At 44.8% G+C, this 16,572-nt stretch overlaps 1 protein-coding gene across 1 annotated transcript in view; it reads right to left on the bottom strand.

The window, feature by feature from the left end:
- LPAR3 (lysophosphatidic acid receptor 3) overlaps window positions 1–11,218 on the bottom strand; it is a 76,671-nt gene extending 65,453 nt beyond the window's left edge. Inside the window, exon 1 of the mRNA XM_029948119.1 lies at window positions 11,083–11,218. The gene's annotated coding sequence lies outside the window, so the exon portion shown is untranslated. The remainder of the gene's footprint in view (window positions 1–11,082) is intronic.
- Window positions 11,219–16,572: the final 5,354 nt, after the last annotated feature.

Raw genomic sequence — 16,572 nt, 5'->3', positions numbered from 1 at the left:
CCAAGTAGATGTGGTAACTGGTGGATGGAACAGACCAGAAAGCCTAGGAACTTTTTAAGGTGTTATATTGCCATGGAAGCCATAGCTGGGCCTGGAAAGGCCCCTGGTCACTCTTCCCCAAGGAACATGCTCTCCCACTCCCATTTCACATACGGCCTCAGGTGGACAAGAAAGAAACTTCACAAGAAACAAAGTCAAAGTCAGGGTTGTTGGGAGGCCTCGCCTGGAGAGCAGAAGCAGGGACCACCTGTGAACTACCCCGCTGCCAGAGCAGACAAGTTTTAGTTTCTGCCCAGTACGACTTCATTATTTTTATGCAACTGTGACTGCTGCTGTCTCTGCCTCTTCTCAATGGGAGCTTGTTTTATTTTTAGGTGGTTTTCTCGTTTCTCCTCCTCCATCACATAGCAGATGTTAGTCAGTCAGAAGAAAGAAAGAAAGGAACAGGGGCGCCTGGGTGGGTCAGTCGGTTAAGCATCCAGCTTCGGCTAGGGTCATGATCTCACGGTCCGTGGGTTCGAACCCCGTGTTGGGCTCTGTGCTGACAGCTAGCTCAGAGCCTGGAGCCTGCTTCAGATTCTGTGTCTCCCTCTCTCTCTGACCCTCCCCTGCTCACACGGTCTCTGTCTCTCAAAAATAAATAAAAAAACATTAAAAAAATTAAAAAAAGAAAGAAAGGAACATAAAACACAAGTATATAAAACAGAGATTAAAGAAGAAAAGGCCACACTGATGGAGTCTGGTAAACTAAACCCTTTCAAGGACAGCATGGCAGGCCATGACACATAGGAGGGACCGGGGAATAATGGGGAAGGAGCAGAAGGTCCGGCATCAGCTGAACCTGAGTCCGATGTAGACTTGTCACACTCAGCAATGGCTCAACCTGGCACACTGCGGATGCAGCCAGAGCCTTTTCCTTTCTCTATAAAAATGGCACCTCAACTACAATGACTGTTTGGGGTTGGCGAAGGATTAAATTAAAGCAATGTTTACAAAGTGATTAGCAGGATGCTTAGCACATAGGAGGTAATAACTTGGCAAACAGTACTTCCTAAGAAAGTTAGATAACTCAAATGTCTAACAAAATCAATGGAATAGAAAACCACATTCTGGAAGTTTAACTCTTTGTGCTCTAACACCTCAATTTAACAAAGAGTAATGACAAAGTCTTCCTATAACTACCCTAAAATAACTACAGGCCATGAATGGAGTTCTCCCCGCCTGAGAATGGGCCCAGTGCCACAGAGACTAAGCTTCAAGCACCACCACTTCCTTCTGCTGCTGCCTGAGACAGAGCAGGGAGGCAGGAATGGAGAAGGAGGGGTAGGAGGGAAGGCAGAGACACCACGGTGTGGTAAAAGCACACAGACTTCAGGTCTGGGCTCAAACCCTAGCAGGTGAGCAGAGCGGACAAAGAGCGTGGCTCCCGTAGCAAACATCACACTCAGCAGTGAGAAACTGAGAGCCTTTCCTCTAAGCTCAGGAACAAGACGAGTAGCCTCTGGCCACTTCTACTCAACATAGTACTGGATGTCCCAGCCTGGACAATGAGGCAAGACAAAGTTATAAAAGGCATGGGAAAAGGAGGAGTAAAATTGTGTCCATTCACAGATAATAAAGTCTTATACACAGAAAATCCTAAAGGCTGCACACACACACAAAAACAAACCATGTCAGGACTAATAAGTGAATTCAGAAAACTGCAGGATATAAAATTAACATACAAAAACCAATTCCCTTTCTATACACTAACAATGAACAATTTTGAAAAGGAAGTTAAGAAAACAATCCCATTTACAACATCAAAAAGAGTAAAATACTGAGTAATAAACTTAACCAAAGAGGTAAAAGATTTATATACTGAAAAGTACAAAACATCAATACAAGAAATTAAAGGAGACACAAATAAATGGAAAGACATGCAATGTTCATGGTAAGGAAGCCTCAGTGTTATCAAAATGTCCATACTATTCAAAGTGATTTAAAGACTCAGAACTATCCCTATCAAAATCTCAATGGCATTTTTTATTTTAATCTTAATCCTAAAATAACCAACACAATCCTGAGAAAGAAGAACAAATTTGGAGGCTACATACTTTCTGATTTCAAAAAATATTACCAAGCTATAGTAATCAAAACAGTATGGTGCTGACAAAACGATGGACATCTACACCAACAGAACAAAATAGAGCCCAGAAATGAATCCATGCATGTATGGTCAACTGATCTTAAATAAGGGTGCCAAGAATACACAATGGGGAAAAAACATTCTCTTCCACAAATGGTGTTGGGGAAACTAAATAGTCACATAAAGGAGCATGGCCTGGAGCTACATGGCCTGAGTCTGAAGCCTTGTTCACCAGCAGGTTAATTAACCTCTCTGTGCCTTCATCATTTCTTCATCTGTAAAATAGGGATCATAACAATATCTGCTTTCTAAGACTGCTGGCAGATTTAACCTTTTTGAGCCTCAATTTCCTCTGTTGTAAAGCGGAGACAAGCTCTAACTTGTTGGGTTACTGGGTAATTAGGACAAAGTGAATGAAATAGCCAATGTAAACACCTCAGCCCACTTGCAGGTCCAGAAAACTTCAAGGCAAGCCTGTTCCCAATAGGGGGAGAAGTGGAGGATCTCAACAGAGATCAGTGGGAAGGGGAGCCCAGAGGAGGAACCCCCCCCTCAGCCTGGGTGGGTAACCGCATAACAACCCCAAAGCCAAGACTTCCTCTCCTCTTCCTCTCTAGAGTCAGTCCCACTGAAAACATCTAGATGAATATGTGTCAGAGGAGTTTAGCCAGTTTGTTGAAACATTCTAATTATATTGCCATGCTTCCTCTGGACCATTCTGTCTGGATCTTTGAATAATCCATCAATACACATTCACTGACATACCTGAACAATGTTCAAAGTGAGTTTGCATCTCTTGCCATTTGATTCCATGGTGAGACGGGCAGTGTGGCATTCTCCACGTTCCAGAGAAGAAAACTAAACCTGGGGAAGATTGATTCACTCTCACCAGCGCTCACCCTTCCGGCCCAGGGCTCTCAGGCCACACTGACTACTGGAGCACTTTTTCGGTCTTAATTCTATGCCCCCGTGAGAAATGAAATATGCTGATTTGTTCTCCATAATGACATTAATGACTTTTGCAAACAGTTACTGATTCTAGAAGAAATATAATATGATTATGATAAACATCAATAAAGTGTGTAAGCATAGCTCTGAAGTTTTGACAAATGTTTATGGGGGAAAAAGTCCATACAATCAAATGAAAATGACAGAAGAACACATAACAGAAAATAGCAATGATCAGTCAGTTTGCCTGGTTTAGAGAAAGTTCAGAAAAATAAGCAACTGGGTTTACACACTAAACTATGTAACTTAAGAAACACGTTCTCCTAAAGCATTGTACTTTCCCCGTCAACACAACATACTCCACCAGTTGAACTAGACCACAGAATTCAATCCTCTGACTTATAAGAAGTTAGACTACAAATTAACTGAGAAAGACTAGTAATGACCTAGCACTGTGGACGTTCCTTTTCTTTTCCCTCTGTTAGATATTCATGGAATTTGCAGACATGGAGAGGTACAAACATGTAATAGAGAAGTTCCACTGGACCTGTCATGGTGAATTCTACCCAACCACTGGTTCCTCTCCTCCCTATCCAGTTAACATTTCCTCAGTGTTCATTATATGCAGGAGAAAGGCATATATATATATAAATAAACATGTATAGTAAGGATATCAAATGGGGGTGCCTGGGTGGCTCAGTCAGTTAAGCATCTGACTCTTGATTTCAGCTCAGGTCATGATCCCATGGTTTGTGACATCAAGCCCCATACTGGGCTCTGTGCTGGGTGTGGATCCTGCTTAAGATTCTCTCTCCCTCCCTCCCCCTCCCTCCCTCCCTCCCTCCCTCTCTCTCTCTCTCTCTCTCTCTCTCTCTCTCTCTCTCTGCCCCTCCCCCACTCACAGGTACTCGTTCTCTCTCTCAAAAAAAAAAACCTGAAAATTATTTAAAAAGAAAAAAAAGAGGCTAAATGCCCTCAGGAAGCTCATAATCTAGAGCAGTGGGCGCCTCCCCAGGGCTGATCCTCCATACACCCCTGCCCTAGGACGTCTCCCAGAATCTGGAGACATTTATATGATGGACACAACTGGGGGTGCTGCTACACGGGCTACAAGGTACAGGACAGCCTCCACAATGAAGAGTTATACAGCCAAAATGCTGGCAGTACCAAGGATGGGAAACCCTAATCTAAAGGCTGAGATGAGAGCCAGAAGTGTAATAGGAAAACGGCATCTCCTTAACAAACTGATGAGAATTTTTGGGGAGTGCAGTTTGTCAATACGCATCAAAGGCTTAGTTTATACTCTTTCGGTCTTTGCTTTCTTTGCATCCCCTCTTCTTTTCTCTTCCTTTGCTTTCTCTTTCCCTTCCCCAGAACTGAGGGTCAGCTTGGGAGGGAGAATGCACTAGGATGAGAGACAGTCTGGGGAGTTGCACCAAGGCATGGGCCATGTGTTAGGGAGCAACAGAGACTGGTGAGCAAAGGGTCTGGAGGCTGATGACAAAGCTGCTTAGGTGCACGGGTGAGCAGGCCTGGCAGCCAAGGACAAGAGGCAGTGGCGAGAGGGTCCGGCGCAGAGGCGGCAGGATGGCCTTTGTGGTTGGGACACTGACAGCTATGAGTAAAATACTGTAAACATAAGTAAAATATAAGTGAAAATAATGAAGATAAGCTTCAGTAGAAGCTAGACACAAGCTTCTAACTGCCAGAGAATATATGTACAAAGATATAAAAGGGTAAAAATAGAAATATCCCTGGGTGTTGGATTGGCAATGGAGGTATTTGTTATGAATTCCTGATTTTATAACATATGGCCTAAGGTAGAAAAATTTACGAATGTGTATGTGTGCGTACGTATATACATATATTTCCCAGCTCCATCTGAGAGGTCACAAACAATGACACTCCAGTAACAATGGGCACTTCAACCTTCCATATCTTGGTTTCTAAATACCATTCCTTATCAAAAGGGAGACCAATTAGGTCAAGGAAAGTACAAAGTTAAGCCTGGAATCACGTGGTACTAGAACATTTTAAAATGCTCAAAGACCAAGGGGGATATCAAAAGGACATAGGAGCCAGCTCAGAGCGGCTTCCACTGCCCACATGAGGACAATCTGAGCATCAAAATACACAATGACAGTAACAGACTTCAACATTTTGGATACAAAAGGAATCCATGAATACTTCCTAATATAAACAAATACATACACGAGGGAGAAAGAAGATTCTTCCTCATAAGGTCAATGAATAAATGTAGAAGGAGTGACAGAAAGACAGAATCACCATGTGGCAACCTGCACAGAGGTGGCTGATTCAGGCAGAAGTCATCGATGAATGGTAAAGCTGTAGGTGGAGGTTTAATGAGGAACAGTCTAGTAACAGAACCTCAGAGTGCCTCTCCACTAACACCAATAAATTTCAAAGGAAAAAGTGGTGAATCTAAGGTGAGGAGAGCGGACAGACACCAACATAACCAGGTGCTTAAGGCCAATATTCCAGCAGTGGGACATTCGACATGGTGTACCTTCTTCTTCTTCTTCTTTTTTTTTTTTTACATTTATTTATTTTTGAGAAGCAGAGAAAGAGAATGAGCAGGGAAGAACAGAGAGAGAGAGAGAGAGAGAGTGAGAGAGAGAGAGAGAGAGAGACAGAATCCCAAGCAGGTTCTGTACCATCAGCACAGAGCCTAATGTAGGGCTTGAACCCACAAACCATGAGTCATGACCTGAGCCGAAGTCATATGCTTAACTGACTAAGCCACCCAGGTGCCCCCAATACCATGTCCCTTCTAATGTGGTGCACCAAGAAGAGCAGAGTCCTGCCAAGGTCACATGACCTGAGTCTGGTTCTGAAGAAACACCTGCTAGACCCCGCTGAAGAATCATGTAAGACCTGTACATATGCAAGGACCTTAGGAACAGACTAAGTCTGAGGAACTATTCTAGAGGAGATACAGCAAATACATGTAATGTGGATCCTAGATACAGCAAGAAAAGAGTGATCTGGGGGACGGCTGAAAGCATAGGGGTGGGCTCTGTAGACTGGATGGTAGAGTTGTACCAAGATCAATTTCCTGATTTGGTGTTACAAGGATTAATTTTGCGTGTCCACATAACTGGGTTAAGGGATGCACCGGTGGCTGATAAAATATTATCTGGGGGTGTCCCTGAGGGTGTTCACTTGAATCAGTGAACTAAGATCACCCTCACTCAATGTGAGTAGATGTCATCCTCCATTGATGGAAGAAGGGGGAATGTGCTCTGTTGCTTGAACCAGGCTGACATCTTCTCCTGTCTCTGGACATCAGCGCTTCTGATTCTCAGGCCTCCAGACTCAGACGAATTACACGACCAGCTTTCCTGGTTCTCTGGACTGCAGATGGCACATTATGGGACTTTTCAGCCTCTAGGACCCTAGCAGCCAATTCCTATAATAAACATCCTCACATACATCTATTTATATTCGATTGGTTCTGTTTCTTTGGAGAACCCTGACTAATCCAAACGCCACGGGGATATAGGAAATGATTCTACTTATTTTCTTTTGCCAGACCCATGTGGCAATTCAGTCCAGGGAAAGGACCCCCATTCGGAGGACTAACCTCTTAAAAATCAACCAGGGCAGAGGCCATGCGAGTCAGTGAGTTCATTAACTCATCTCTTGTTTTGGTCTTCCATAACCAGGTACCTGCAAGGGCTTAACCTCAGCTTTCTTTAGGTCTTTTCGGAGACTGAATGCCTCTGACAGACTCCACTGCCCACCCTTGACTTAGCTGATCAGAGTCGATCTGAGGGCAGCTCCAGAATTTCTGCAGAGGAGGGGCTTTGGGGCAGCTTATCTGTAAACAGGAGACCAAGGAGGCCTCAAAGTTTCATTTACAAAGCAAGCACACTACTTCTGTTTTGATTGCTTATCGGTTTGGAGGGCCTTGGGGCAAACCGGTGGCCAGGCCATCCTGATATCATCACAGAATCTGCACAGGCTAAATTGAGGCCAGAGCCAGCAGCCCCTCCAGCCTAATATCCTGGAGAATATAAAGACACAGGACTAGGTGATGACATGTTTAGAAAGGGGTGGGGCAGGCTGTACTGGGCAGGTTGTTTCCCAGAGTGACACCTAGTGTGGCCCAGCCTAACGTGCATGGATGACTGACACCTAAGGAGAGGAGGCAAGGTCCATGGGAGCTGGGTGATGTCAGGCAGGGGTCAGAGGCGAGGGAGGAGTTCAAAGAACTAAGCAGACAGGACAGGAGGAAGAGGGTGAGTCACTGCCAAGGCAGGGCCAGCAGATCAAGGGAGAAGAGGAATAAGGAGGAGGACATCAGCCTCAGGAATGAAGAGGCAAAGGCACAACCCAGGAAATCAGGACCCTCCTCTCACTGGGCACTCCTGCCCTGGCTCGCCAGGCAGATCGGGCAGAGTGCAATACATCTTTCAGAATGGATTAAATAATTGCTTGCGAAGTGGAAATGCCTGGAGTTGGTTAGTGCTTTGCACGGGGAACTGTACAGACCCAAGTTAGCAAAAAGGCACATGTCAGTGAGGATGGCACCAGGCACCCCAATTCAATGTCCGGCAACTGCATCACCACACTCTTCTGACTCACCAGCTGGTTGGCTAGCTCTGTTTTTGTTGACTAAGAACTGAGATGAGCAGACCGAACAGGTAATTCTAAGAGGTAATTACTGCTTCTTCGGAACTTTGCCCCGTGCCTTCGATCACACAGCGTGAGGTCATCTCAGTCCTGAAATCCATGTTCCCCATAGCACAGTTTTGCAACCTCTGGCGGGATTTCCTCCTTGAAGTCTCATTTGACACGGGAGGGCAAGAGGGAGGGCTCTGGAGGGTCGGCAGCAGAGAGCGCTCAGCACACCCAGCACCCACAGGGAGACCCTACCACCCCCATGCAGCCTGACTGGGGTGTCCCACAGCTGGGGGCCCCGACTCTTTAATTCCAACGTTTATGTGGTCCTCGCAGGGTGCAAAGCTCTTTCAGAGATGACTTAATGGCACCCCACAACACAGGCATGCAGGTAGAAAAGGAATTATTATACCTGTTGTGTAAATGGAAAAAGTGACTCAAGGGTGACAGGTGATTTATTCAAGGTTACAAGACCTCACAAAGTGGGGCTGGGACTAGAACCCAAACCCCTGTCCTCCAGCTGCCTCTCAGTAAACTCTTAGGGCTTCTGCAGACAGCACCCAACCCCCTCACTTCCACCTCTCCCATCCACGGCAGGACCAAGTTCCGGGCCACTCCCTACGGACATCCAGAATCCAGGATGAGGAACAAAGGATCAGCAAGGCCCAAGAGGAGGCTCAGTGCCTGCAGGAGGAATGATGGAGGGAAGAGAGCAACCAAGGAAAGTGGGTGGAACATCTCTAAGTCTCCTACAGCTTGGGAATCTGTGTTTGCACTCTCGTCCAAACAACATACATTTGCACCCATGTCTAGACAAATATCAACATTTTAATATTTGCCTTGGAGGAAAAGATGGCACCCAGCATTTAAAGAGTACTTTCTGTGCATCAGGCACTCTGCTGAGTGCCTTCTTTTCTAGTTTTTGGAGGTGGACATAATCTTCATTTTTACGGGCAAGGAAATTAAGGCTTAGAGAAGTGAAGCAAGTATCCAAGGTCACAAAGCCTGGCCTGGAACAAAGGCTGGTCTGACGGCACTCTTTTCCCTACACCACATTAATAATGCCTTGGGCCCCGGCTCTGCCATCTAGAAGCTTGCAATCAGGCTCAACCACTCTGTTGGGTATAATCACAGGCCAGAAAGCATTCTGAACTAATGTACACTCCAGGGAGAATGGCTAATAGGTAATTTGAGTTACAGTAATTCCCATTTGAGTTACAGCGATTCCCCCTGCCCCACCCCAAAGAAATGAGGTTGGACTTAAGTTACAGTGGATTTCTCCCCCTCATCAAAAAGATGGAAACCTTGGGGGCAAAGCAGCCAGCCTTGGGTATGTGTGCAAGCTTTTGATTGCTGCCTGACTACACTGGCTACACTGCTGGGTGTGCATTTGTCCCCCTATGTGTGGGGTTTGGAAAAATGAAGGAAAGCATCAACATGTTGTAGGTGCTCAGATAGGTTCTGAAGAACATAATCATGTATTCTTACGTTTTCTGATATCAGTCTTCACTCATAGAAAACATATGCAGATCTGTCCTAGCAAACACCCTGCACAAGGAGCAGATACCTAAAATAGATCTGGTTTAATATACAGGGGCTGGTAGTTGGTGTATAAATTTGTCAGATTTAGAAAAGAGGATGTGCTACTTATAGTTAAATCAAAGCTACAATGTTTTGGGGTGCCTGGGTGGCTCAGTCAGTTGAGTGTCCGACCTCGACTCAGGTCATGATCTCGCGGTTTGTGGGTTCAAGCCCCACGTCGGGCTCTGTGCCGATAGCTGGGAGCCTGGAACCTGCTTCAGATTCTGTGGCTCCTTCTCTGCTCCTCTCCTGCCTGTGCTTGCTCGCTCGCTCTCTCCCTCACGCACGCAAAAATCAAGATTAAAAAATTTAAATTAAAAAAGCCTACAAAGTTATAAATGCAAAAGATGAAAAAAGAAAACAAGAAAAAATGTGCCCAAATGATCTACTTTCCTAGTTACACGGTAGTGACAATCAATAGACGTTATGGCCAGCTGCTTCGAGGTCCAGATCTAACATGTCCTAGGGCACAACACTAGCTCCATGCAGTCTCCACGCCCCAGAGGCCAACTCTGGAAGCTTATCTCAAGTACGTAAACCTCACTGGCAGGATCTGTCCGCTGGTCTTTTTAGAATGGTCCTGTTTGTTTAGACAAGCATGATGTTAACAGAGCCAAAGGTGTGTGTTTCTAAATATATAACTTCTAGTTGAAAAAAATCCTACTCACTGGACTCAGACCACACAGAACTGGGTTGCAAGTGTCAAGGAAAGCAGAGTTCGTGAAAACCGATAGTTCACTGCAAAGTCCAACCACTCTCCTTAACAACAGAAAAGTCCATGCATTGATGCCATGCCATGCCATGCATAGACTAATAACCGGCTGGTAAAGAGATCATCTGTTTTTTGCTGACATTTACTCTACTATCCGACTTATTAAAACAAACAAAACAAAAGTAGGAACCATGAGAAGCCAAGTGGCCCTTAGCTTCTAAAGTTAACATTCCAAGACCAGGTAATACTCTGGGCAGCAAAGGAGTGAGGATGGAGAAATGTGTTGCAATGACAATAACAAATGACGGGGCCACATTTTGTGGAAATTACTCGGTTAAAAATTGCTTTTGAGGCCCGTTTTAATGATTACCTTAATAAGACTAATTTGTTTGCCAATATTCACAGTCACTACTCCAATTACAAGTTGAGAAACTTGTAAGCAATTTTGGGTAGTCACAACTTGCTCAGGGAAAGCAATAAAGTAACACTGCCAGAGAACAAAGCACGTTTGTCTTCCGTTGGTGAGGGGGGCCTTCATTCACTCACCAAGCGGCCCCCCCGCCACACACAGTGTTACCAGTTTGTTAATAGTAACTATTGCACGATCTTTATGCCTTGCAGACGTCCAGCTTTAGCCTGACACACAGTCGAACCGGGCGTAACCCGTGGCTGAAAGAGGTTAAATCGCAAATTCCTGGGCTCCACGGGAGACCCTCAGTTCACCATCAAGGGCTGTGAGGCCGGGCCTAGAAAAGCAACACCTGTGCCAAGGCAGAGCGGATCCTGCGCCGCGCTCCCGGCGCCCAGGCCACCAGCCCACAGCACAAGCAACGCGGATCCTGCATCCCGGTTGCTTTTTACCCCGAAGAAAGAAAAGTAGGGGCGGGCAAGATGCGCCACCTGGAGTCCTGTCCCAGGTGCTTGGAGTGGGTTCGGGGCCCCGGGTGGACGCCAGGCAAACCCGAAAAGCCGCGTGCCCGGCCCTGCAGAGGTGCGCCTCGGCCTCCCCAAGCGCGCTCCGGCCGCCCTGGCTCCGGGAACCCTCCCTGCGCCCGGCGCCCGCACTCACCGCTCGCCCGCCGCCGAGCCCGGGAGCGGGGGCCCCTGCGGCTGCTGCATGCCCTCGGGGCCGTGCGCGACGAGGCGCCCGGGTGCTGTGCTCCGGCCGGGAGCAGTGGAGGATAAGACGGGCTGGCCGCGGCGCGCCTCCTCTCACCCGCAGCTGCTACACGCCCGGAGCCCGAGGAAAGTTTGGCGGAGCGAGGGGTGGCGCCGAGGGGGCGGAGGGGCCGGGTCCCCGCCCTACCCGGTCCTGCCCCCGGCGTCCGACGGTTCCCACGAGAGCGCCCCCCACCGGCGAGGCACGGATCGGCCCGCTGGGGCTCTCCTGCAGAGGCTCTCCTGCCTGGAACTGGTCCCCAGCAGGGTGGCCGGCCTGGAGGAGGGATGGTGCCCACTAAAGGGCGGCTAGCACACACAGGGCTTACAGAGGCATACCTCGGAGCCCTGTATTAAAGCACTGCCCCTCCCTCTCTCCTCACTCGCTGGGGAAAGAGCTGTTTGAAGTGGCTCCGGTTAAGTGCAGCCCACACCCACCTTCCCAGGGGAGGCAGGCTTACTGCCAGCCTAAATGCTTGCTTTAAAAGTTGAACCCCAAAGCTACCCCAGGGTGCAGGCAGCCCTCAGAGGCCCAGTATGTTCGTGTACATCTGGCCTGGAGCCTTTCCTAGGTACCTTTTGTCGAAACAGGAAATAAAGAAAAGAAAACTTGAAGTTCTTGTAAGAGTCTTCTTAACCTCCTGGGATAAATAGTCCTGGATACTTTGTTTTTCAAAGTTGAGATATAAAGCCATCACTGACCCACCTTTGGTAAAGAAAGATGCAAAGTACAACAATGTCCTCAAGACTTTGTTCTCTCTGAACCCTGCAAAGCAAAACAAAGTCACAGACTTGCTATAAGTTGGACCTTCCTGGTGACCTCACCCGAGACAAAAACTGTAAGGTGAGGTCCTTCCTACTCGTGCTTCAAAACCTTGGGAACACTGACAGCATGTGCCCAAATATCTTCTTGTCGCCCTTGACCATTTATTCATTCGTTGTTCATTCAACATTGATATTGGGACATCCTGTAGGTCAACTAGAGACCATATCCTAGAAAAGAAACTGTATGGCAACCTGCCCCCTACCATCAAAGAAATTCTGCTTTATCTGAAGATAATATTTTATTCATTATGGGATGAACCTCATCCGGCTATGGCTCAAATATTCACAGGAATATGGCTAAATTTTGATTGACGTGTAAAGTATTGTTGCTTCACCTAAGTGTTCAGAAAATTCCTGTGCTGCCTTGCAGATGAATGGTGTAGGGAGGGCTACCACTTGCAAAGCTAAAGAAAGATCGTGTTTACTGGAACAAGCAAAAACGTGGCAGATGATATATGAGAACAAGATCGGGGAGTGAACAGTTCAACTCCAAAGGCACAGAGCTGAAAGTGCAACCACCAGCACCTAGCAAATGCTAATGTGCAGTGTGCTGAGTGAGTAAGCAGTTGTAACCCCCGACTGGCAACTGTAAACACCAGTTAAAGTCTTCTTTTGCTGGAATTTTTTTCCAAGTTCCAAACAATTTAATTAGCAAACGCACTGGGGAAACCTAAATTATGTTGTAATTTGGGAACTTCCTGAACTTGAGTATTGCAAAGGAGAGCGAGGATTCTGTAAAGGCAGATGTGATTACCTTTGACGCATGGGTCCTAAAAAAAAAAAAAAACAATAAGAGAAAGGAGAAGGGATTATGGGGAGCTGTTGTTGCAAAAGGAAACAGACATTCTAGCCATTTAACATTTTAACAAATGTGGCTCAGATCTGAGGAGACGGCAAGAAAGTGAGCCAGAAAAGAAATGTAGAGGGAAAGAGGCAGGGAGAACATCCAGTTTAGAGACCTATGGGCAGGAACAGGAAAAAAAAAAAAAGTGGGGGGGAACAAGAGGCAAAGGACAAGTAAAAGGAAACACGTGGCCCCAAATTCTCATTTTTAGAAAGAAGCTAGAACCTCCTTTAAGTCTTTGTAGGGTCTACGACATCTCACTTCTCTACCAAAATGGTTTTATTAGTAAAACTAAACCTAACATCAAAAATGACAAACACCAGCCTGAGGGTGTACTTGGCCTTAAAGATCACAGGCTGCAAACTCATTCAAAACTTTTTCAACAAACATTTGCTGATCAGCTTCCTATGTTCAGAGTGTTGTGTTTTGTGTTCTGGAGACACAAAAATGTATAACACTGTTTCTCTAAGGAGAAGAGAGGAGCACTCCACAGGGCATGATGGAAAGGAATTGTGATGGCGGAAGGAGCAATTATTGCCTTGGAGAACCTATGTCCGTGAACGTCTCCTTGGCAGGAAATAAATGCTGCAAAATAAATACATGAGCAAATGAACTGAAACCCCCGCCTGCCTGCTGGCATAGTGAGAGGCAATGCAAGACTCAGGCAAGACTTCTCCCTCTCAGGGTTTATGGAAAGAGGCCCATGTTCTTCTGCTCCCTATGCCCCCAACTTGCTTTGGACCTCTGACTGCATAGGCAGGAATTCAGATTGTCCTTCTCCACTTTTTATTTTTACAGTCTGAACTGAATCTCTGTAAAATTTTGCTCATCTGTATTAATTAGCAGTGAAGCCGCTTACAGCAGATGAATAGTGTGAGAAAGCGGAAGGGCAGCTATATAGTCAGATGTAAGTCAGACCTGAAATAGCGGTTAGCTAGAAGGTTCTGAGGAAAGCCTGTGCAAAAGGTTACCTCTGTAGAAACCAAACGAAAAGTGAGAGGGCATAAGCACGGTGATGGTCCTGTGGAGAACTGCATGTAACTGCTTGTAACTCCAAGTGGAAAGCAACAGAAAGTTACAGAAATAGTCAACAACTATCAAAAAATTAAAAATCTAACTCAAACTCATTTCAAGTGGGCAAACCATCTCATATGACGTGTGTGAATCATTCAAAAAGACTTCTTAGATTTCCATCTCATCACTACTGAATTCTGCATATTTTTATGCTTCAGAAAAGAGTAACGGATTTTGAAAACAAAAGTCATATGGGAATTTTGTAGCAAAAATGAAAATATATTATAAGCATAACAACTAGGGTGCCCCTGGACCCAAATTTAAACCTGTCATCCGGGCATAATTCATTTGCATAATTCATTTTGTTGATTAAATTATGACTCCAAAGAATGAGGAAGTTTAGGAATGAATACCTTGGCCAAGGTTTTTGCTTCTCCTTACGGGATACATAAGAATAAAATATAAGCTAATTGTCTTTAAATAAGTCATGAAAACTCTTTCAATAATTATAAAAATAAAAGGTGTAAGTGATAAGAAAGCATTGTGTTTAATTAGAATCATTTTCCTTTTTAGTATCATACAATAATGGTACACATTACAATTTATGGGATTTGGGGTATGAGGGATTACAATGTATCAAAAACCCATCCATTTGTTCACACTATTTGACCCAGCATTCATATTTAGAAGGTTTTCCTAAGGACACCATTGGAATCATGTAAATATTCTAATATAAATACAAACATTTCAGTATTATTTATGCAACTGAAATGTTAAAAAAAAAAACAGCCTAAAAGACTAACCTAAAAGCTCAATAGAAAATTAATCAAATTAATTGTCATACATCCATATGACTGAATGTTATCCAGCCTTAATAATTATGTTCTCAAAGAACATATAATGATATAGAAAGATGTTCATCATTTCATATTCAATTTCTCAATGTGCCTATTTTGAGTTTTCTTATTTTTATTTTACTTATGCAAAATTTGCATAACATGAAATGAACCATTTTAAACTGAATAAATAATCCAGGGGCATTTAGTACATTCTGTGTTGTGCACCCACCATTTCTATCTAGTCCCCAAACATGCCTGCCACCCCCAAAAGGAAACCCCACACCCATTACGTTTCATATTAAATTTTTATAAAAAGCAGAATACAGAACTATTTCACCAAACCTGTTTTCTTCTTTTGAAAACATGAGTTTGCCTGTATGAAAGAAAAACTACCACAGTTAAATACCTCTATATGTTAATTACAGACATTACGGGCAGGTGAGATCACATACATTTTTCAAAATATACTTTTCTATACTTTCAAAGTTTTCTGCAATGAACATATGTAACATTTGTAACCCAAGTTTTCTAAAAATAGCATTTGAAGTGGTAAATTCTGATAGTCATGTGGGGCACTTGCCTTTTCAACCACATATAACTATAAGAAAGAAAAGCATACAGTCAAATGGACGGTTTATTCAATTTTATATGATCTAAGAAACCAGAATCGAAGTAGAGAGGATTAGCTTCTTGTTTTACTCATTTTCTGCAGATTCACTGGAATTTTGATCTCTCACACCTGTTAGCTTGGCTAGTGCGCTACCACGGGCAAGCACTGTGCTTCTCAAAGGAAAGGTCCCAAACAAGAGGGAGGAAGCTAGCCCTGTAAGTCCTTGACAAAAGTCCTTTACATCGAGCCTTGGACATCCAGGGTGGGAAATGGTCATCTACCACCACCAAGGAAAGCTTTATTCACTCCGGAAAACAACGCCCTCAATCTCCCCTCCTCTGAGCAAGCTTTATTTTAGCAACCGCTTCATTTTCTTTACAATTATGCTGAAAGTACTTTTGGAGATAATAACTGAGGTTTGCTTTGACTGCCTTTATTGCCCCTCTGATCCCTGAGCATTTTTCCTGCGAGCATTTAATAAAGAAGGACATAGAACAACACATCTTTCAGAGGACAAAAAAAAAAAAAAACCTGAAAGAATAAGAGAAATCAGTTTTCAGCTCCTGGGTTCCCAAATAGACTTCCTTAAACTCATAGCAGAAAAAATAAACACAAGGTTTGTGATTTGTAAAAGATGGGTTCTCCGGAGTTTCAAATGGCTACGTGCTTGAAAGAAGCGCAACATAAACTCCCCCTCTTTCCAACCCAGAAGCAATCAACTAGAAGAAAACAGGTGAGAGAACCAGACCACCCTCCCTGAAGACTAGATAAGGTTTCCCCGACCTGAGAATTTGAGCTGGAGGTGAAGCAACACTTGTCCACCTGAGCAGAGGTTTCTGTCTGTCTGTCTTTCTTTAAATTTCTTTTAATGTCTATTTTTGAGAGAAAGAGAAAGAGAGAGACACAGAGCACATGAGTGGGGGAGGGGCAGAGAGAGGGGGAGACACAGAATCCAGAGCAGGCTCCAGGCTATACGGACAGAGCCCGACTTGGGGCTTGAACTCACTAATCCAGGAGATGATGACCTGAGTCAAAGTAGGATGCTTAACCAACTGAGCCACCCAGGCACCCCTAGGCAGACGTTTCTGACCCCTCACCACTCCTCAGACTAAGCTATTATAGAAAAATAGATCTTCTATGTGGCAGATTGTATTAATTAAAAATATAAGCTGCCCCTCCCTGGGGGAGAAATAAGCCTCTCTGCTTATCCACCTGACTTGCTTTGGCCATTAAAGTGTGCGCTGTACTAGCCTGCACAAAGTGCTCTAG

Source organism: Suricata suricatta, chromosome 8 (genome assembly GCF_006229205.1).
Source record: "Suricata suricatta isolate VVHF042 chromosome 8, meerkat_22Aug2017_6uvM2_HiC, whole genome shotgun sequence".
Taxonomy (NCBI): Eukaryota; Metazoa; Chordata; class Mammalia; order Carnivora; family Herpestidae; genus Suricata; species Suricata suricatta.
Note: the sequence above shows the minus strand (reverse complement) of the source record. Positions and strands in the feature narration are given on the sequence as shown.